This window comes from Giraffa tippelskirchi, chromosome 7 (genome assembly GCF_054371585.1).
Source record: "Giraffa tippelskirchi isolate mGirTip1 chromosome 7, T2T-mGirTip1v1.2.pri, whole genome shotgun sequence".
Taxonomy (NCBI): Eukaryota; Metazoa; Chordata; class Mammalia; order Artiodactyla; family Giraffidae; genus Giraffa; species Giraffa tippelskirchi.
The window spans coordinates 72072541-72096274 of record NC_137281.1 but is presented as its reverse complement, the minus strand read 5'-3'; the positions used below and the strand labels follow the sequence as shown (position 1 = coordinate 72096274).

Below are 23734 nucleotides of genomic sequence, written 5' to 3'. Positions count from 1 at the left end.
ATAGCTTTTCTTCCAAGGAGCAAGCATCTTTTAATTTCATGGCAGTCACCATCCACAGTGATTTTGGAGCCCAAGAAAATAAAATCTGTCACTGTTTCCACTTTATCCCCTTGTATTTGTCATGAAGTAATGAGACTGGCTGCTATGATTTTAGTTTTTTGAATGTTGAGTTTTAAGCCAGTTTTTTCACTCTCCACTTTCACTCTCATCAAAAGGCTCTTTAGTTCCTCTTCGCTTTCTGCCATTAGGATGGTATTATCTATGTATCTGAGGTTGTTGATATTTCTCCCAGCGATCTTGATTCCAGCTTGTGATTCATCCCGCCTGGCATTTCACATGACGTACTCTACATATCAGTTAAATAATCAGGGTGACAATATACAGCCTTGATATACTCCTTTCCCTATTTTGAGCCAGTCCATTGTTCCATGTCTGCTTCTAACCGTTGCTTCTTGATCTGCATACAGATTTCTCAGGAGGCAGGTAAGGTGGTCTGGTATTGCCATCTCTTTAAGAATTTTTCACAGTTCGTTGTGATCCACAGAGTAGTGTAAGTGTAAATTAAGTGCCTTGGGAGAGGTAGACAGGTATGTGTGTATCCTACCCTCTCCCAACCCCCCAAAATGGTAGCAGGCCTTACATAACTTGCTTTCTATTGTAAACACATATAAGAAATCATAAGAATATGCATATGTCTCATTCTTTTAATAGATACAGTCTTTAATATAGATGTATTATAAAATAGTTTATTCAACTGATCACTTTGGTGGACATTTCATGTCCATGAATTTGCTTTTAGGACAATACTGCTGTGAACATCCCCATACAAATTTCATTGTGCACATATGCACTTTTTATTTGAATAAGTATTGTCTAAACACCTGAAGTTCTAACATCCAACAGCAGCATGGGAGAGTGCCATGAGGTCCTAAATGCTAAGTGAGCTCACATATAATGCACAAGGTTCTGAGAGAAGCCTTAGGAAATATGGCCCTTTTCTGTCCCCATTCACTTCCCTACCCCTTTAAAGCTAGAAATTCTTGGAGACCTCAAAGCTTTTCAGACTTCAAAGAACACTGATGACATTACTAAGATCTTGGGGTGGGAGATTATTTGGTATCGAGTTTTCCCACCTTGGCTTTCATTTTCAAGAATCTTCTTCATATTATTGCAGTGAAAAGAGAAAAAAGAGGAATGATTTTTTTTTCTTTCCCTCTCCTGAGAAGAAGATAAAGAAAACAGTGAGCAGGGCTGAACACTTCTAGCTCTTTTTACTTTGCTCAGTGGCTCAGTCGTGTTCAACTCTTTGCGACCCCATGGACTATAGCCTGCCAGACTTCTCTGTCCATGGGATTTCCCAGGCAAGAATACTGAAGTGGGTAGCCCTTTTCTTCTCCAAGGGGTCTTCCTGACCCAGGAATCAAACTCGTGTCTTCTGTGTCTCCTGCGTTGCAGGCAGACTCTTTATCACTGAGCCACCAGCGCTGCTCCTAACTCTGCATGTCTGTAACTAAGTTTGCTTTTCTGCCCCCTAACTCTGCAGGAGCTATAATTCACATCTATTTTCTTTTGACTGTACACTAAATACATCCTGGATCTGGAGTTTACCCTTACAACACCCTTCCCTTGTAGTTACATATCAGAAAGAAGGCCGCAGAGCCATTGAACTGCCAGACTCAATTACTGGGTTACTGATGCCAGCCTATGACTGTCTTTGAAACAGTACAAAAGGAAGAAATCAAGATCCTAACACCTTTGTTCCACATCACTGACTCCTGACTATGAGCCCTCATCTTATATAAGCCCTTAGACTTCTCATGCGGGCGGGGGACACAGTTCTTGAGGTGTGAGCCTACTGTGTTCCCCTCTCTGCTTGCTGAGAATTAAAGCCACCTTTCTATTTCCTCTGAACGCTGTCTCTGTAGTTTTTATTCAGCGTCGGTGGGCAGAGAAAGCCAAGATTTTGGCCAGCAACAATTTTTCTAGCACTTTTTTTCCCACATGCACTAAGAATATATCTCCCGGTGCCGGATAAGGACACTAAGAACAAAGAGGTAAAATGTCCCGCTCCAGGTCACATGGCTGGTATTTATTAGAACTCTCGTTTTACTGACTTTAAATTCTTCACTCCGATTCTTAGCATCTGAAACTGTTATAAATGTAATTCTTTCTATTGCTGTATTGATTCTGTGTTTTTGGTATATATTATGCTTTTTATTTCATTTTCCCTTGTGTTCTTTTTCTATATTCTGTATAGAACCTCAGTTGTGGTGTTTCCCTCTGCTCTTCACTAAGATTGTTGATACAGTTGTAATAGCACATTTCTGGGGGCTATGAGACTGAAGTCAGAGTACCAAAGGAGAGATAAAATTCAGGGGAACAGAAGCATTGGCCATCATTTTGGAAAAAACTAACAAATTTAGAGAAAAGCTGCAAGTAAGTAAGAGTGCTTCTACTCCTATGGCCCAGATTCACATGGTTTTAGCATTTTGTTCTATTTTCTCTGTCTATACTTAATGCATATCACTCTTCTGCCTATTTGTAAGTTTAAGTTATTCGTTACACCTAAATATTTCAGTGAATATTTCCTAAGAATAAGGATATTCTGTTTCCTATCCCCGGCATAGTTATAAACATTAGTAATTTGAACCATAACATAGAATTTAATCTACTATCTATTTCAATTGTGTCAGTTTAACCACTAATATCCTTAGTGCATTCTTCCTCCAATACAAGATCTAGTCTAGAATTTTATACTATATTTAGTTATCACGTCGCTTTAGTCTCCTTGAAGCCATAAAAATTCCCCAGCATTTCTGTGCTTCTATGATCTTCATATTTTTTTTTAAAAAAATACCATTAATGGATCATTTTTTAATTAAAATTTTGTTTAATTTGTTTATTTGGCTGTGCTGGGTCTTGATTGCTGTGTGGGCTTTTTTCTGGTGTCAGTGAGCGGGGGGTTCTCTAGTTACCGGTGGCAGTGTGTGCGCTTCTCATTGCTGTGACTTCTCTTGTTGTGGAGCACAGGCTCTAGGGCACTGAGGCTTCAGTAGTTGCAGCTCCTGGGCTCTAGAGCACAGGCTCAATAGCTGTGGTGCACAGGCTTAGTTGCTCCACAAGTGGGATCCTCCCAGGTAAGTGGTCGAACCTTTGTCTCCTGAATTGGCAGGTGGATTCTTTAACAATGAGCCACCAAGGAAGCCCCTAGATGGACCATTTTTATAGTCATTTCTGCTACCCAGAAATTCTCTTTGGGAGCTGACCTTTGTTCAAACCCTGCAGGATGTTTTTATATGGGAGTCTTAGGAATTTAAGGGTCATTCAAGGCAGAATCAGGTCAAACATAGTAAGGCCAGAGATGCCAGGATGTGTAAAGGGAATTTTCAGGAGCTGAGGCAAACATGCTACAATGAAAGAAGAGTAGATAAGGAAGGAGGGGGCTTGAAATATAAGTCCTATGTTGGTGGGGGCTTTGGAGAAGCTGTTGTTGCCAATGAAAACAGGAAGGAGCCGCTTACTTATGGCAAATCCTCGACATATAGCTGTGTACCAGTTCAACCAGAGAAGCAAACTAGTGAAAGATATATGTTAGAAAGATTGATTTCAAGGAATTGATTTACACCACTGTGGGGGTCACTAAGCCGCTCTGAGATCCACAGAGAAGGCTGTCAGAGTGGGTAGGCTGGAACTCTCAGGCACTGGCTGAAGGTAATTTCCAAAGGCAGAATTGTTCTCTCAGGGAAGTCACGTGTGTGTGCGAAGTTGCTTCAGTCACTTCGACTCTGTACAGCCTTAAAGTTCTTTCAACTGACAGACTCAGGTCCACCCAGATTATATAAAATTATCTCCTTTATTTAAAGTCAACTAATTTGTGGATCTCATCTATAAAACACCTTCACAGGAAATATCTAGATTAGCGTCTGATTGACTAACTGGGGACTGTAGCCTAGCCAAGCTGACACATCAGAAAGATCATTACGGGGTGGGGGAGGTTTGAGTCTCCTGGGCAAGGTAAACTCATGACAATGGTCAGACAAGTGAGGAAATCAAACTAAGGAAAGGGTACGGAAGTTGATTTTAGCAGCTTAGAATTTTAATTATAAAATTGATAGTATTGCAGTTCTAAGTATATAGATATACATAGGTAGTATTGGGAACTAAAGAAGATTTCCCCTCCCGTAATTACCCTTGTTATTATTGTAAGAATTGTTTAGGGAGAGTTCTGGAAGATGACAGATTAGAAAGAACTAGGAATCTGTCTTCCCACATAGACAACAGTTGCACTAGAAGAATCTGTCTAATGTTAACTGTTTTGGAACTCTGGAGATAAATGAAAGCTTGCAACTTCCAGGAGAAGGCTTGGACAGTAAAATTCCGGTTGATTTCAATTTCAGCTCTTAGCACAGTACCAGCTATGCACCTCCACCTCCAGCTCCATGGCATATAGCCGTGCCATGTATTGTTTGAATAACCTGCACATAGCTTGCTGAAGTCAGGTGAGCAGAAAGGACACCATCCTCTAAATACTGGGGATTTGTGCTGTGATTTCTGGTATCTACTTCTGATCGCAGAGATGCAGACAAAAAGAAAGGCAGCCATTATACCTCCCTTCTCCTCCACCCCATCTTGTTGGAAGCCCATCTTCCTCTGGCTGGAGTGACTTTCAGGGAATTTAAAAGGCCAGCCCCTCTTTTCATTTTTCTCCATTTCCCTTTTTGAGAGCCAGACATTAAAGACTAGGACATTCAAAAAACAACTGTGTATACAGGGAAACTTGGAAAATAAATGCCATGCTCAAGGAAAAGCTCAGAAAAGATCTGAGAAGATCTTATTCATACTTCAGGCTGACTATCTGCACAGAGAGAGCTGACAACAATGAAAACCAGGAGTAATGAATAAAAACACTGACAAAAATCAGCAAATCCTGAGAAAGGGGGAGAATCTGATTTCTAGAATTACTACTTTATTAGAGTCAAAATTTCCAATTTTCAAGAATAAAAAATCACAAGCCATACAAAGAAACCAAAAAATATGGCCTATTCAAAGAAAAATAGATGTATCAACAGAAACTGTCCCCCCAAAACATCTGATAACAGATATACTAGAAAAAGACTTCAAACAACTATCTTAAAAATGTTTGAAGAATTAAGGATGATATGGAGAAAGTCAAGAGGGAAACAATAAATGAACAAAATGGAAATATCAACAAATGTATAGAAAACCTAAAAAAAAAAAAAACCAACAAGAAATTGTGGAACTAACAATTACAACTGAAATGAAAAATTCACTACAGGGATTCAAAGAAAGGCAAAGAAGAAATAACTGGTGAACTTAAAGATAGGACTGTGTGTGTGTGTGTGTGTGTGTGTGTGTGTGTGTGTGTGTGCGCTGTGCTTAGTCACTCAGTCGTGTCTGACTCTGTGTGACCCCATGGACTGTAGCCCATCAGGCTCCTCTGTCCATGGGGATTCTACAGGCAAGAATACTGGAGTGGGTTGCCATTTCCTTCTCCAAGGGATCCTCCCAACCCAGGGATCAAATCCAGGTCTCCCACATTGCAGGTGGATTCTTTACTGTCTGAGCCATTGGGAAGCCCCTAAAGATAAGATTATGGAAATTATCAAATCTGAGTAACAGTGAAAAGAATTGATTGAAGAAAAGTGAACAGAGCCTAAGGAAACTGTGGGACACTATCAAGTGCACCAGCATATGGCAGGGAGGGGAAGGGGTCCCAGAGGGATTAGAAAGAGTTAAAGGGGCAGAGAAAGTATCTAAATAAATAAATGATTGAAAACTTCCTAAATTCAACGGAAGATAAACATTCAAGGAGCTCAACAAACTCCAAGTAAGATGAACTCAAAGAGACCCATGCTGAGACACATTAAAATCAAACTTTCAAACTTTCAGAATGGATAAAAGCAAATACAGAGGGGGGAGGGATAAATTAGGATTTTGGGATTAACAAGTACACACTACTATATATAAAATAGATAAACAACAAGGACTAATTCAATATCTTGTAAAAACCTATAATGGAAAGAATCTGAAAATATGATATATATCTTTACATATGTGTGTGTGTGTGTGTATATATATATATATATATATATATATATATATATCACTTTGCTATACACCTGAAACACTGTAAATCAACAACATTTCAACTAAAAAATTTTTAAGAAAAATAAAAAACAGACCCATGGAAGCTTCAAGAGAAAAGCAATCAGCACATACAAGGAACTGTCAATAAGATTATAAGCAGATTTCTCATCAGAAATTTATAGTCCAGAAGACTATAAATTGCACTGTTTCACTGTTGTCAATATGTTCAAAGTTCTAAACAAAAAAGTGAACAAAGAATCCTACATTCAGCAAAACTGTCCTTGAAAATGGTGGAGAAATTAAAACATCCCTAGATAACCAAAAGCTGAAGGTCTAGCGATAGCAAATTCTTCCAGCACTTTGAACATATGGACAACAGTGCAACAGCACAAGGTAAGAGAAACCCAAGTAAGATGGTAGGTGTTGCGAGAGGGCATCAGAGGGCAGACACACTGAAACTATATTCACAGAAAACTAGCCAATCTGATCACATGGACCACAGCCTTGTCTATCTCAATGAAACTAACCCATGCCATGTGGGGCCACCAAAGATGGATGGGTCATGGTGGAGAGGTCTGACAGAATGTGGTCCACAGGAGAAGGGAATGGCAAACCACTTCAGTATTCTTGCCTTGAGAACCCCATGAACAGTATGAAAAGGCGAAAGATAGGACACTGAAAGAGGAACTCCCCATATCAGTAGGTGCCCAATATGCCACTGGCGATCAGTGGAGAAATAACTCCAGAAAGAATGATGGGATGGAGCCAAAGCAAAAACAATACCCAGCTGTGGATGTGACTGGTGAAAGAAGCAAAGTCCAATGCTGTAAAGAGCAATATTGCATGGGAACCTGGAATGTTAGGTCCATGAATCAAGGCAAACTGGAAGTGGTCAATCAGGAGATGGCAAGAGTGAACGTCAACATTATAGGAATCAGCAAACTAAAATGGACTGGAATGGGTGAATTCAACTCAGATGACCATTATATCTACTACTGTGGGAAAGACTCCCTTAGAAGAAATGGAACAGCCATCATGGTCAACAAAAGAGTCCTAAATGCAGTACTGGGATGCAGTACGACAGTATGATCTTTGTTCGTTTCCAAGGCAAACCATTCAATATCACTGTAATCCAAGTCTCTGCCCTGAGCGGTAACAATGAAGAAGCTGAAGTTGAACGGTTCTATGAAGACCTACAAGACCATTTAGATTTAATATCCAAAAAAGATGTCCTTTTCATTATAGGGGACTGGAATGCAAAAGTAGGAAGTCAAGGAACAACTGGAATAACAGACAAATTTGGTCTCGGAGTACAGAATGAAGCAAGGCAAACGCTAGTAGAGTTCTGCCAAGAGAACGCACTGGTCATAGCAAACACCCTCTTCCAACAACACAAGAGAAGACTCTACACATGAACATCACCAGATGGCCAACACCGAAATCAGATTGATTATATTATTTGCAGCCAAAGATGGAAAGGCTCTATACAGTCAGCAAAAACAAGACTGGAAGCTGACTGTGGCTCAGATCATGAACACCTCATTGCCAAATTCATACTTAAACTGAAGCAAGTGGGGAAAACCACTAGACCATTCAGGTATGACCTAAATCAAATCCCTTATGATTATACAGTGGAAGTGAGAAATAGATTGAAGGGACTAGATCTGATAGACAGAGTGCCTGATGAACGATGGACGGAGGTTCATGACATTGTACAGGAGACAGGGATCAAGACCATCCCCATGGAAAAGAAATGCAAAAAAGCAAATGGCTGTCTGAGGAGGCCTTACAAATAGCTGTGAAAAGAAGAGAAGCAAAAAGCAAAGGAGAAAAGGAAAGATAGAAGCATCTGAATGCAGAGTTCCAAAGAATAGCAAGGAGAGATAAGAAAGCCTTCCTCCACGATCAATGCAAAGAAGTAGAGGAAAACAACAGAATGGGAAAGACTAGAGATCTCTTCAAGAAAATTAGAGATACCAAGGGAACATTTCATGCAAAGATGGGCTCAATAAAGGACAGAAATGGTATAGACCTAACAGACGCAGAAGATATTAAGAAGAGGTGGCAAGAATACACAGAAGAACTCTACAAAAAAGATCTTCATGACCCAGATAATCATGATGGTGTGATCACTCCCCTAGAGCTAGACATCCTAGAATGTGAAATCAAGTGGGCCTTAGGAAGCATCACTACAAACAAAGCTAGTGAAGGTGATGGAATTCCAGTTGAGCTATTTCAAATCCTGAAAGATGATGCTGTGAAAGTGCTGCACTCAATATGCCAGCAAATTTGGAAAACTCCAGCAGTGGCCACAGGACTGGAAAAGGTCAGTTTTCATTCCAATCCCAAAGAAAGGCAATGCCAAAGAAAGTTCAAACTACCACACAATTGCAGTCATCTCACACGCTAGTAAAGTAATGCTTAAAATTCTCCAAGCCAGGCTTCAGCAATACGTGAACCGTGAACTTCCAGATGTTCAAGCTGGTTTTAGAAAAGGCAGAGGAACCAGAGATCAAAGTGCCAATATCTGCTGGATCATTGAAAAAGCAAGAGAGTTCCAGAAAAACATCTATTTCTGCTTTATTGATTATGCCAAAGCCTTTGACTGTGTGGACCACAATAAACTGTGGAAAATTCTTAAAGAGATGGGAATACTAGACCACCTGAACTTGTTCTTGAGATACCTGTATGCAGGACAGGAAGCAACAGTTAGAACTGGACATGGAACAACAGACTGGTTCCAAATAGGAAAAGGAGCACGTCAAGGCTATATATTGTCGCCCTGGTTATTTAACTTACGTGCAGAGTACATCATGAGAAACGCTGGGCTGGAGGAAGCACAAGCTGGAATCAAGATTGCCAGGAGAAATATCAATAACCTCAGCTATGCAGATGACACTACCCTTATGGCAGAAAGTGAAGAGCAACTAAAAAGCCTCTTGATGAAATTGAAAGAGTAGAGTGAAAAATTTGGCTTAAAGGTCAACGTTCAGAAAACTAAGATCATGGCATCTGGTCCCATCACTTCATGGCAAATAGATGGGGAAACAGTGTCAGACTTTATTTTGGGGGGCTCCAAAATCACTGCTGATGGTGATTGCAGACATGAAATTAAAAGACGCTTACTCCTTGGAAGGAAAGTTATGACCAACCTAGACAGCATATTAAAAAGCAGAGACATTACTTTGCCAACAAAAGTCCGTCTAGTCAAGGCTATGGTTTTTCCAGTAGTCATGTATTGATGTGAGAGTTGGACTATAAAGAAAGCTGAGCACCGAAGAATTGATGCCTTTGAACTGTGGTGTTAGAGAAGACTCTTGAGAGTCCCTTGGACTGCAAGGTGATCCAACCAGTCCATGCTAAAGGAGATCAGTCCTGGGGGTTCAGTGGAAGGACTGATGTTGAAGCTGAAACTCCAATACTTTGGCCACCTAATGCGAAGAGCTGACTCATTTGAAAAGACCCTGATGCTGGGAAGGATTGAGGGCAGGAGGAGAAGGGGATGACAGAGCATGAGATGGTTGAATGGCATACCAACTGGCTATGAGTTTGAGCAAGGTCTGGGAATTGGTGATTGACAGGGAGGCCTGGCGTGCCTCAGTTCATGGGGTCGCAAAGAGTCGGACACAACTGAGTGACTGAGCTGAACTGAATTGATACCAAAAAAGAAAAAGAAAGAAAATTAGAAAGGAATTTAAACATTTTACTGCAAAAATCATCTAAACAAAAAAGAAGACAATAATGCAGGAAATGAGGGATAAAAAGGGATAACACATATAGAAAATAAATAGCACAAGGACACAAGTAATCCCTTCTTCTAAATAATTACTTTAAGTGCAAATGGACTAAACTCTCCAAGCAAAAGACAATGACTAGCAAAATGGATCAAAACACATGTGCCAACTATATGCTATCTATAAGATACTTTAGAGCCAAAGACCAAAATAGATTGAAAGTGAAAACATGGGTAAAGATATTCGATGCAAATAATAACCAAAAGAAAGTAAGGGTAGCTATATTAATGTGAGAAAATAGACTTTACATTTTTAAAAAAGCTCATAAGAGACAGAGAAGGACATTATATTAGAGAAAATATTTGCAAACAAAGCAATTAACAAAAGATTATCTCCAAAATATACAAGCAGCTCATGTAGCTCAATATAAAAAAAAAAAAAATGGACAGGGACTTCCCTGGTAGTCCAGTGGGTAAGACTCCAAGCCCCCAGTGAAAAGGGCTTGCGTTTGATCCCTGGTCAGAGAACTAGATCCCACATGCTGCAACTAAAGATCTTGTATGCCTCAACAAAGACCCAGCATAGCCAGATACATGATTTTTTTTTTAACAGGCAGAAGACATATTTATCCAAAGAAGACATATAAATGGCCAACAAACACATGAAAAGATGCTCAACATTGCTCATTATTAGAGGAATGCAACTCATAATCAAAACTACAATGAGGTATCACCTCACATTGATCAGAATGGCCATCATCAAAAAACCTACAAAAAATAAATGCTGGAGAGGTTGTGGAGAAAAGGAATCCCTCTTGCACTGTTGTTTGGAATGTAAATTGACAACAACCACTATGGGGGACATTATGGAGGTTCCTTAAAAAACTAAAGATAAAATAACCACATGACCCAGCAATCCCACTACTGGGTATATACCTTGAGAAAATCATAATTCAGAAAGACATATGTGGGACTTCCTTCGCATCCAGTGGTTAAGACTTTGCCTTCCAATGGAGGGGGTGCAAGTTCGATCCATAGTTCAGGAACTAGGAGCCCACATGCCTAATGGCCAAAATACCAAAACATAAACAACATAAGCAATATTGTAACAAACTCAATAAAGACTTTTTTTTTAAAAAAAAGACACATGTGCCCCAGTGTTTATCACAGCTTATTGTAAATAACAAGAGCCAGGACAGATGAATGGATAAAGAAGATGTGATACATACATACATATATATATATGTATATATATATGTATGTATACATACAATGGGGTATTACTCAGCCATGAAAGGGAACACTTGTAGTGATACAGATGAACCTAGAGTCTGTCATACAGAATAAAGTAAGTCAGAAAGAAAAACAAATATCACATATTAATGCATATATATGGAATCTAGAAAAACAGTACTGATGAACCTATTTGCAGGGCAGGGATAGAGAGAGACGTAGAGAGTAGATTTGTGGACAAAGTGTGGGGAAGGAGAGGTTGGGAAGAATTGAGAGAGTAGCATTGACATATATACACCACCATGTGCAAAATAGATAGCTAGTGGGAAGCTGCTGTATAGCACAGGGAGTTCAGCTCAGAGTGCTGTGATGACCTAGAGGGATGGAGGGAGGGCAGGCAGAAATGGAAGGAAAGCTTAAGAAAGAGGGGATTTATTTATACATATAGCTGATTTATGTTGTTGTAACAGCAGAAACTAACACAACATTGTAAAGCAATCATACTCCAATTTTAAAACAAAAAATAAATAAATTGGGAATGTTCACATATAAATCAAATCTCCAGTTTCCCATGGGGAAGGGGAGTTGCTATTGCATAGTCAAAACAAGCATAATGCATAAGATATAGTATCCAATATTGGGTTTGATGTCAGTCTTCAATACCTTGTTCTCTTCTCTCATCCCTCTCCAAATCTGCCAAGCTGAGGACAGACCCCTCCCCCCACCATGAGTGCAATTCAATGAGGCTCCAGCTCCTCACATCTCTCTCATTTAAACAAAACAAAACAGAGCATAGGATGCTTGAGTGAGCCACCAACTGCTTGACCCTCAAATTCTGTACCTGTGAAATCGAATAAATAATAGTAGCTAGTATAATGTGATATGAAATTGGTTTATGCATGTGAAATGGGTTCTGAGCATATAATGCTGCTGCTACTGCTAAGTCGCTTCAGTCGTGTCCGACTCTGTGCGACCCCATAGACGGCAGCCCACCAGGCTCCGCCGTCCCTGGGATTCTCCAGGCAAGAACACTGGAGTGGGTTGCCATTTCCTTCTCCAATGCATGAAAGTGAAAAGTGAAAGTGAAGTCGCTCAGTCGTGTCCGACTCTTAGCGACCCTATGGACTGAAGCCTACCAGGCTCCTCCGTCCATGGGATTTTCCAGGCAAGAGTACTGGAGTGGGTTGCCATTGCCTTCTCCAATAAGAGACACTGAATAAATGAAAACTATCATGTTCCACTCCATTCCATACTTTAAAAGAGTCTAAAAAGAACCTCACTTTAAAGAAACAACATGAGAACGTTCCATAGTCTCCCCTGTGACCAGAAAAAGGTTATATAGCCTTCTTCCCAAGGAGCATTTGTCTCTGGGATATCACCATCCAGTGTCCCCACCTGCACACCCAGGCTGACCCCCAATCACCCAGTTTCTCAGAGCTCAGATCTGCACATTTGCTCCTACCACCTCCCTCCCCACCTTCCCGGCATTTGTGCTGCCCACCCTAGCAAGCTGTCTCCCTAACACCTCACCTACTCATAGTTTCATTATTCTATTCCCTACCTTTTTCACTCAGAAGAAGGGGAGAAGCAGGGAGAATCATACAATCCAGGAGAGGGGTGGAGAGGGATAGGGAGCCAGCTGCACCTATAACCCCCACTTCAGCACCCTCACCCCACAGCTTTCACAAGTCCACGCTTGGCCGTCTGGTGCTCCTGCCTCCCCTTCACCCACACACACCCTACTACTGAGCAGTCAGTAACGCTCTCTTTTTCTAGAGGGTTTAGGCCCCCAATTCTACAGCTCTTTAAAAAAGCCCAATTCTCCTATCTGGCTAGAAGACATACTCCCTTCCTTGGAAGTGAGTCAAGGGTAAGTGCAGTTAGAAGATGACTCACTGAGACCCTTAACTGTCTCTAAGTACCAGGCTCATTAGCTCTGTGATCTGGAAAATATTCTCTGAATCTACCTATTTATCTCTCCCACCAAACACTTTAAAAAATATGACAAAGACAAGCCTTACTTCATGTGGCTCTATTGACCCTCCTGGGAACTACAAGGGCAACACAGTGTAGTGGGGACATAGGCTTACTCATTTATAGACCACATGACTTTGGATAAGTCCCTTAACCTCTCTGAGGCTTGGTTCCCATATCTGTAAAATGGGATGATCTGACAACACCTCAGATCATCAGGTAGGATCAGGTACTCTTCTCAGCCCTCTGTGAACTCAGGTACTGTTCTCACTCTTCCTTTTAGACAATTTCTCTTTCATCTCTGGTAGTTTCATTATACATGTGCAACTGATCAGTTCTTTGAGAAGAACCTGCTTTGAGAAGCAAAGCAATGTTTTGCTTTGAGAAGCAAAGCAATCAAAGGATTATGGAACACACTTTGTCAAGCTGTTGGTTTTTATGGAGAAAGATCGCTACTATGGTGAGTTTTAAAAGAAGAATAACAGAATAAAAAGGTAATGGACACTTCTGCTTCCAGCCAGATGAAGTAATGGAACAGATTGCACCTCCCATCTGACACAACAGAAAGGAAAAACCGAAAAAGTATGAAACAACAGTTTTCAAGAGAGTGGACCTCAGGCAATAATGGTAATGAACCATGTAAGACAGAAAACAGTCAAGGTGAGCTCTATGACTGCCCTAGCATACTGCCTTGAGCACTGTTCAGGCGCAGGGAGAAGGAAACAAGAAGGAATAGTTGGACTCTTGGAGTTGGGGAGACAGAGTTGAGCAGCTGGGAAGACAAAGGCAGCTAGTGTTCACAAGACAGATTAACAGACAGAACAAAGTTGGAAAGAAATCTCCAGACATCTGTGGAGTGTCTGTCTTGGGAATAAGGCAGAGAACTGATCGGTTGCACATGTAAAAGGAAACTAGCAGAGATGAAAGAGAAATTGTCTAACAGGAAGAGTGAGAACAGTACCTGAGTTCACAGAGGGCTGAGAAGAGTACCTGATCCTATCCGTCAGATTAGAAAACCTAACAATTCATGGGGCCCTGCATAGTATAAGTAAAAAGGTCTTGCCTCAGTAATGGAGAATGATTAGCCCTAGAAAAATTACTACTCCTATCACACCTAAAAAATCTTGAGAGTAAGACCTGAAAGAATCAATGTTTTTCTAAGTAACTTAGCTTCATCCCTAAACAAAGCTTTAGAATATTTATGGAAGTACTTAAATATCTTGCAAAGAGCAAGGTAAAATTCACATCTGGCATCTAATCTGATTAACACCATAGAAAGCAGCAGGAAAAGATAACCAATAATGAGGAGAAAAATTGGCCAATCTAAATGGACTCTGAAATGACAGAAAAAGCTGATAAGAACATCAGATGGCTATGATAACTGTAACTATACTCCATAGACCCAAAAAGTTAAGACAAGACATGGATGATATGGTGATATTTTTAAAAGACCCAAACTAAACTTCTAGAAATGAAAACTACAATGTCTAAGACATAAAATACAATAGAGAAGATTAATGGCAGATTAGACACTGCAGAAGAAAAAGTGAACTTGAGAACATAGCAATATTTATTATCTAAAATAAAACAGAAAGAGGAAAAAATTTGTTTAAGAGCACCAGTAAGCTGTGCAACAACTTTAAGGAGCCTAATAGAATCACCCTTTAGTATCTTCAGGGATTAGTTCCAAGACCACCTGCAGGATGCTTGGGTCCCTTCCAGTCAGCCCTCCACTTCCACAGATTCATCTCTGTGGATTCAACCAACCTCAGTTGAATAGTATTTTCAATCCATGGTTGGTTGAATCCATAGCCATAGAACCTGAAGATATGGAGGCCAACTGTATATGCGTAAACAGAGCACCTGAAGGAGGACAGAAAAATTACTAAAAATTTTTCAAATATGATGAAATTTATAGACTCATAGATCCAGGAAGATCAACAAAACCCAAGCACAAATAATGAAGAAAACTAACCCAAGGTACATAATAAAAATACAAAACCAGTAATTAAGAGGAAAATGTTAAAGTAACCAGAGGAGGAAAAAGACATTATATAGAGAGAAACAAAGAAAAAGATGACAGCAGATTGACCATCATAAACAATGCAGGTGACGAGAGAATGACACTTATCCTTAAAGTACTGAAAGAAACAAAAACTGTCAGTGTAGAATTCTGTATCCATTATAAATACCTTTCCAAACCCAATGAGAAATGCTTTATCATACAAAGAAATGCTGAAATAATTTAGTACCAGCTGGTCTGTACTATAAGAAATGCTAAAGGAAGTCCTTCAGGCAGAAGCAAAATGACACTATATGGAAATGCAAATCTACACGAAGGAATGAAGAACCCCAGAAGTGATAACTACATAGGTTACTACATATGATTGCTTTCTTATCATTTAAATATTTTTAAAAGCTAGTTTATGTAAATAAAAATAACAATATACTGTGGGATTTATAATATGTGTAGAAGTAAAATATATGACAATAATAGCATATAGTCTGAGAAGGAAGAAATGAAACTATAATACAGTAAGATTCTTATATTATATATGAAATGTTTTAATGTCACTTGTAGGTAGACTGTGATAAGATAAAAATATATACTATAAACCCTAAAACAAACATTTAAATAACAACAGATGGAACAAATAGAAAAAAAGGAGCAAGATGATAAACTCAACCATAACCACATGAACAATCACATTAAATGTAAATAGCCTTTTTGTTGTTGTTCAGCCATTAGGTCATATCTGACTCTTTGTGACCCCATGGACTGCAGCACTCCAGGCCTCCCTGTCCATCACCAACTCCCAGAGTTTACCCAAACTCACGTCCATCAAGTCAGTGATGCCATCCAGCCATCTCATCCTCTTTTGTACGCTTCTCCTCCTGCCCTCAACCCTTCCCAGCATTAGGATCTTTTCCAATGAGTCAACTCTTCGCATCAGGTGGCCAAAGTATTGGAGTTTCAACTTCAACATCAGTCCTTCCAACGAACACCCAGGACTGATCTCCTTTAGGATGGACTGGTTGGATCTCCTTGCAGTCCAAGGGACTCTCAGGAGTCTTCTCCAACAACACAGTTTAACAGCATCAATTCTTTGGCACTCAGCTTTCTTTATAGTCCAACTCTCACATCCGTACGTGACTACTGGAAAAACCATAGCCTTGACTAGACGGACCTTTGTTGGCAAAGTAATGTCTCTGCTTTTTAATATGTTGTCTAGGTTGGTCAAAACTTTCCTTCCAAGGAGTAAGCATCTTTTAATTTCATGTCTGCAATCACCATTTGCAGTGATTTTGGAGCCTCAAAAAATAAAGTCTGACACTGTTTCCACTGTTTCCCCATCTATTTGCCATGAAGTGATGGGACCAGATGCCATGATTTTAGTTTTCTGAATGTTGAGCTTTAAGCCAACTTTTTCACTCTCCTCTTTCACTTTCATCAAGAGGCTCTTTAGTTCTTCTTCACTTTCTGCCATAAGGGTGGTGTCATCTGCATATCTGAGGTTATTGATATTTCTCCCAGCAATCTTGATTCCAGCTTGTGCTTCCTCCAGCCCAGCGTTTCTCATGATGTACTCTGCATATAAGTTAAATAAGCAGGGTGACAATATACAGCCTTGATGTACTCCTTTTCCTATTAGGAACCAGTTCTAACTGTTGCTTCCTGACCTGCATACAGGTATCTCAAGAGGCAGGTCAGGTGGTCTGGTATTCCCACCTCTTTCAGAATTTTCCACAGTTTATTGTGATCCACACAAGCAAATGCTTTGGCATAGTCAATAAAGCAGAAATAGATGTTTTTCTGGAACTCTCTTGCTTTTTCGATGATCCACTGGATGTTGGCAATTTGATCTCTGGTTCCTCTGCCTTTTCTAAAACCAGCTTGAACATCTGGAAGTTCATGGCTCATGTATTGCTGAAGCCTGGCTTGGAGAATTTTGAGCATTACTTACCAGAGTGTGAGATGAGTGCAATTGTGAGGTAGTTTGAGCATTCTTTAGCATTGCCTTTTTTTGGGATTGGAATGAAAACTGACCTTTTCCAGTCCTGTGGCCACTGCTCAGTTTTCCAGATTTGCTGGCATATTGAGTGCAGCACTTTCACAGCATCATCTTTCAGGATTTGAAATAGCTCAACTGGAATTCCATCACCTTCACTAGCTTTGTTTGTAGTGATGCTTCCTAAGGCCCACTTGATTTCACATTCTAGGATGTCTAGCTCTAGGGGAGTGATCACACCATCGTGATTATCTGGGTCATGAAGATCTTTTTTGTAGAGTTCTTCTGTGTATTCTTGCCACCTCTTCTTAATATCTTCTGCGTCTGTTAGGTCTATACCATTTCTGTCCTTTATTGAGCCCATCTTTGCATGAAATGTTCCCTTGGTATCTCTAATTTTCTTGAAGAGATCTCTAGTCTTTCCCATTCTGTTGTTTTCCTCTACTTCTTTGCATTGATCGTGGAGGAAGGCTTTCTTATCTCTCCTTGCTATTCTTTGGAACTCTGCATTCAGATGCTTCTATCTTTCCTTTTCTCCTTTGCTTTTTGCTTCTCTTCTTTTCACAGCTATTTGTAAGGCCTCCTCAGACAGCCATTTGCTTTTTTGCATTTCTTTTCCATGGGGATGGTCTTGATCCCTGTCTCCTGTACAATGTCATGAACCTCCGTCCATCGTTCATCAGGCACTCTGTCTATCAGATCTAGTCCCTTCAATCTATTTCTCACTTCCACTGTATAATCATAAGGGATTTGATTTAGGTCATACCTGAATGGCCTAGTGATTTTCCCTACTTTCTTCAATATCAGTCTGAATCTGGCAATAAGGAGTTCACGATCTGAGCCACAGTCAGCTCCCGGTCTTGTTTTTGCTGACTGTATAGAGCCTTTCCATCTTTGGCTGCAAATAATATAATCAATCTGATTTCGGTGTTGGCCATCTGGTGATGTTCATGTATAGAGTCTTCTCTTGTGTTGTTGGAAGAGGGTGTTTGCTATGACCGGTGCGTTCTCTTGGCAGAACTCTACTAGCGTTTGCCTTGCTTCATTCTGTACTGCAAGGCCAAATTTGCCTGTTACTCCAGTCATTTCTTGACTTCCTACTTTTTCATTCCATTCCCCTATAATGATAAGGACATCCTTTCCGGGTGTTAGTTCTAAAAGGTCTTGTAGATTTTCATAGAACCGTTCAACTTCAGCTTCTTCAGCGTTACTGGTCAAGGCATAGGCTCGGATTACCGTGATATTGAATGGTTTGCCTTGGAAATGAACAGAGATCATTCTGTCGTTTTTGAGATTGCATCCAAGTACTGCATTTCAGACTCTTGTTGACCATGATGGCTACTCCATTTCTTCTAAGGGATTCCTGCCCACAGTAGTAGATACAATGGTCATCTGAGTCAAATTCACCCATTCCAGTCCATTTTAGTTTGCTGATTCCTAGAATGTCGACGTTCACTCTTGCCATCTCCTGTTTGATCACTTCCAGTTTGCCTTGACTCATGGACCTAACATTCCAGGTTCCTATGCAATATTGCTCTTTACAGCATCAGACCTTGCTTCTATCACCAGTCACATCCACAACTGCTTCCAGAGCAAGGGGCATGGTTTCCATTCCTGGGTCAGGAATATCCCCTGGAGAAGGAAATGGCAACCCACACCAGTATTCTTGCCTGGGAAATTCCATGGACAGAGGAGCCTGGCGGGCTACAGTTAACGGGATCGCATAGGGTTGGACAGGATTTAGCAACTGCACAACGACAACAGGGAACTAAGATCCTGCATATTGCATGAGATGACCAAAAAATGAAAAAATAACGAGTAACGTGGGGCTTTTTTGCTGTCCTCTTCCTGGTTTTCCGGGCTCCTTTGGGGAGAAATTCCTGTGACGGTCCCTGTGGGGGCTTGCTCAAGGGTCCTCCTCACTCACCCTCAGGCAAGACACCCCAATCACCCACGTGCCCATGAGTGAACAAGGTACTGATCAGGGCAAATGCAGAGATAGAAGTGGCAAAAAGTTTTACAGGGTCTGCTCCCCAAACATGTTGTAGTGACTGGAAGAGCCCAGAGCACCCCAAATTCCTTCAGCCACAGTCTTCACTGTGCTTCGTGGTAGCCTAACCACAGTCTTTTTTAAAGTGTCTTTGGCGCCCACCATTCTGTAAGTAAATAGAATTTTGATCATTTTGTATTCCACACACTCAACCTTTGAGCATGAGCTGAGACCGAGTCTGTAGGTCATGTTCCCCTAGGGTTCCCAGACTGTTTGCTTTGTTCCGAGTTATCACACCCACTTGTACATTCAGAAATGAAAGTTTTTGGTTGTTTTCATCCAAAGACAACGTTGTCCTGTGTTTTTTTATCCCTCTGGGAATAAACGAACCCTTTTTGTTTGTGAACCGCTGGAAAATTTAAACAGCATTTATCTAGAAATAAGCAAGGACTCCTAACTAAATTTAAGATTTCCCTAACGTGAAGCTAGGGAAGTAAGACTGTATTTTAAGAATTAAGTTAGACCAGATGTGAAATAGCAGATTTTTATAGTACCTTTGTCACGAATGGGGGTAGGGGAACACCTCGGGAGATTAATGAGTCTTTTAAATTGAAACAGAATTATTTTGTAAGAGAAACCCAAGTGGATGGTAGGTTTTGTGAGAGGGCATCAGAGGGCAGACACACTGAAACCCTAATCACAGAAAACTAGCCAGTCTGATCACACGGACCACAGCCTTGTCTAACTCAATGAAACTAAGCCATGCCGTGTGGGGCCACCCAGGACAGACGGGTCATGGTGGAGGGGTCTGACAGAATGTGGTCCACTGGAGAAGGGTATGGCAAACCACTGCAGTATTCTTGCCTTGAGAACCCCATGGACAGCATGAAAAGGCAAAATGATAGGATACTGAAAGATGAATTCCCCAGGTCTGTAGGTGCCCAATATGCTACTGGAGATTAGTGGAGAAATAACTCCAGAAAGAATGATGGGATGGAGCCAAAGCAAAAACAATAAACTGGAGTTCACCAAAATTAATGTACTCTGTTCTTTAAAAAATACTATTAAGAGAATGAAAAGACAAATCACAGATGGAGAAAAAAGTATCTGCAAAGTGTATGTCTGATAAAGGACTTCAATGAAGAATATATGTACATTTTAAAAATATGACTCAATAATAAGAATATAAGCAATTTAGTTTTTAATGTGCAAAATATTTGCACACACTTTGCCAAAATGATAAATGGATAGCAAATAAGCACATGAAAAGGAGCTCACCAGCTTTTATCATTAAGGGAACAACAAAATTAAAATCATATCTATTACAATGGATAATTTTGGGTTTTTTCATTTTTCATAATATACATATATTTTATTGAAGTATAGTTGACTTACAATGCTTCAGGTGCACAGCACGATGATTCAGTTATACATATACACATATATTATTTGTCAAATTATTTTCCATTTAGGTTATTACAAGATATTGACTATAGTTTCCTGTGCTATACAGTAAACCTTTGTCACTTGCTTTTTTTTTTAATTAGAAATCTAGCATTCTATTCATACTAAGTCAAACTAATGGAATCAAAATATCATAAATTTTTTAGTTAGGCAAAAATTCATGTTTTCTAAAATATATATAATATACATACTATTTATATATATATGTATACAAAAGTTTTTCTACTATGTTTGATAAAGGCTTGAGAAAGAATATATATATAAAAAAAGAAGAGATGGAGAAACGGGAAAACATAAACTAAATGAAAAGGGAGCACTGAATATTAAATAGAAAAAATGAAACAAACTACTGGACACTTCAATGCACTCCAGAGAAAAGAGATCCAACTCCACGCACCAGAACATAGACATAAGCTCCTCCAATCAGGAAACTTTGACAAGCCTCTACTCCAACCTCACCTACAGGGAGCAGACTCTACAATAAGAGGAATCACAGCAGATGGTGACTGCAGCCATGAAATTAAAAGACGCTTGCTCCTTGGAAGAAAAGTTATGACAAACCTAGACAGAATATTAAAAGGTAGAAACATTACTTTGCCAACAAAGGTCTGTCTAGTCAAAGCTAAGATTTTTCCAATAATCATGTATGGATGAGCTGGACTATAAAGAAAATTGAGCACCAAAGAATCGATGCTTTTGGTGTTGGAGAAGACTCTTGAGAGTCCCTTGGACTGCAAGGAGATCCAACCAGTTCATCCTAAAGGAAATCAGTCCTGAATATTCATTGGAAGGACTGATGCTAAAGATGAAACTCCAATACTCTGGCCACCTGATGTGAAGAACAGACTCATTTGAAAAGACACTGATGCTGGGAAGGATTGAAGGCAGGAGAAGGGGATGACAGAGGATGAAATGGTTGGATGGCATCACCGACTCAATGGAAATGATTTTGGTAAGCTCCAGGAGTGGGTGATGGACAGGGAATTCTGGCGTGCTGCAGTCCATGGGGTCACAAAGAGTCAGACACGACTGAGCGACTGAACTGAACTGATGAACATCCAGCCTACATAAAGGGTTCCCCAAACACAGCAATCTGAACAAAATGTAAAGGCAGAGAAATATTCAGCAAGTAAAGGAACATGATAAATATCCAGCAAACCAAAGAAGAGAAGATAGGGAGTCTACCTGAAAAAGAATTCAGAATAATGATAGTAAAGATGATCCAAAAATTTTGAAAACAAAATAGAGTTACAGATAAATATCTTGGAGACAAGGATTGAGAAGATGCAAAAAATGTTTAACAAGGAGTTAGAAAAAGTAGAGAAGAGTCAGTCAATAATGAATAATGCAATAACTGAGATCAAAAGCACTCCAGAGGGAACCAACAGTAGAATAACTGAGGCAGAAGAGAAGATAAATGAGGTGGAAGATAGAATGGTTGAGATAAATGAAGCAGAGAGGAAAAAAGAATTAAAAGAAATGAGGACAATCTCAGAGACCTCTGGGACAATGGTAAATGCCCCAACATTTGAATCATAGGTGTTCCAGAAGAAGAAGACAAAATGAAAGGGAATGAGAAAATACTTGAGAAGATAATAGTTGAAAACTTTCCTAAAATGGGAAAGGAAATAGCCACCCAAGTCCAAGAAACCCAGAGAGTCCCAAACAGGATAAACCCAAGGCAAAACACCCCAAGACACATATTAATCAAACTAATGAAGATCAAACACAAAGAGGAAATATTAAAAGCAGCAAGGGAAAAGCAACAAATGACACACAAGGGATCCCCATAAGGATAACAGCTGATCTTTCAATAGAAACTCTTCAGGCCAGAAGGGAATGGCAGGACATACTTTAAGTAAGGAAAGAGAAAAACCTACAACCCAGATTACTGTACCCAGCAAAGATCTCATTCAGATATGAAGGAAAAATCAAAAGCTTTACAGACAAGCAAAAGCTGAGAGAATTCAGCACCACCAAACCAGCTCTTCAACAAATGCTAAAGGATCTTCTCTAGACAGGAAACACAGAAAAGATTTATAAAATCGAACCCAAAACAACAAAGTAAATGGCAACGGGATCATACTTATCAATAATTACCTGAAATGTAAATGGGTTGAATGCCCCAACCAAAAGACAAGGACTGGCTGAATGGATACAAAAACAAGACCCCTATATATGTTGTCTACAAGAGACCACCTCGAAACAAGGGACACATACAGACTGAAAGTGAAGGGCTGGAAAAAGATATTTCATGCAAATAGAGACCAAAAGTAAGCAGGAGTAGCAATACTCATATCAGATACAATAGACTTTGAAACAAAGACTGTGAAAAGAGACAAAGAAGGACACTACATAATGATCAAAGGATCAATCCAAGAAGGCAATATAACAATTATAAATATGTATGCACCCAACATAGGAACACCTTAATACGTAAGGCAAATGCTAGCAAGTATGAAAGGGGAAATTAACAGTACCACAATAATAGTGGGAGACTTTAATACCCCACTCACACCTGTGGATAGATCAGCCAAACAGAAAATTAGCAAGGAAACAGAAGCTTTAAATGATACAGTGGACCATTAGACCTAATTGATATCTATAGGACATTTCACTCAAAAAACAATGAATTTCACCTTTTTCTCAATTGCACACGAAACATTCTCTAGGATAGATCACATCCTGGGCCATAAATCTAGCCTTGATAAATTCAAAAAAATTGAAATCATTTCAAGCATCTTTTCTGACCACAATGCAGTAAGATTAGATGTCAACTACAGGAAAAATAACTATTACAAATACAAACATACAGAGGCTAAACAACATGCTTCTGAATAACAAACATCACAGAATAAATCATAATGGAAATGAAAATATGCATAGAAACAAATGAAAATGAAAACAGGACAACCTAAGACCAATGGGATTCAGTAAAACCAGTGCTAAGAAAAAGGTTCATAGCAATACAAGCTTACCTCAAGAAACAAGAGAAACATCAAATAAATAAGCTAACTTTACACCTAAAGCAACTAGAAAAAGAAGAATTGAAGAACCCCAAAGTTAGCAGAAGGAAAGAAATCATAAAAATCAGAGCAGATTATCTCAATAGATGCAGAGAAAGCCTTTGACAAAATTCAACACCTATTTATGATTAAAACTCTCCAGAAAGCAGGAATAAAAAGCAGGCATGTTGAGGCATACCTCAACATAATAAAAGCC

At 39.7% G+C, this 23734-nt stretch overlaps 1 protein-coding gene across 1 annotated transcript in view; it reads right to left on the bottom strand.

The window, feature by feature from the left end:
* Positions 1-23734, bottom strand: part of THOC3 (THO complex subunit 3) — a 92459-nt gene that overhangs the window by 13095 nt on the left and 55630 nt on the right. The window lies entirely within an intron of this gene.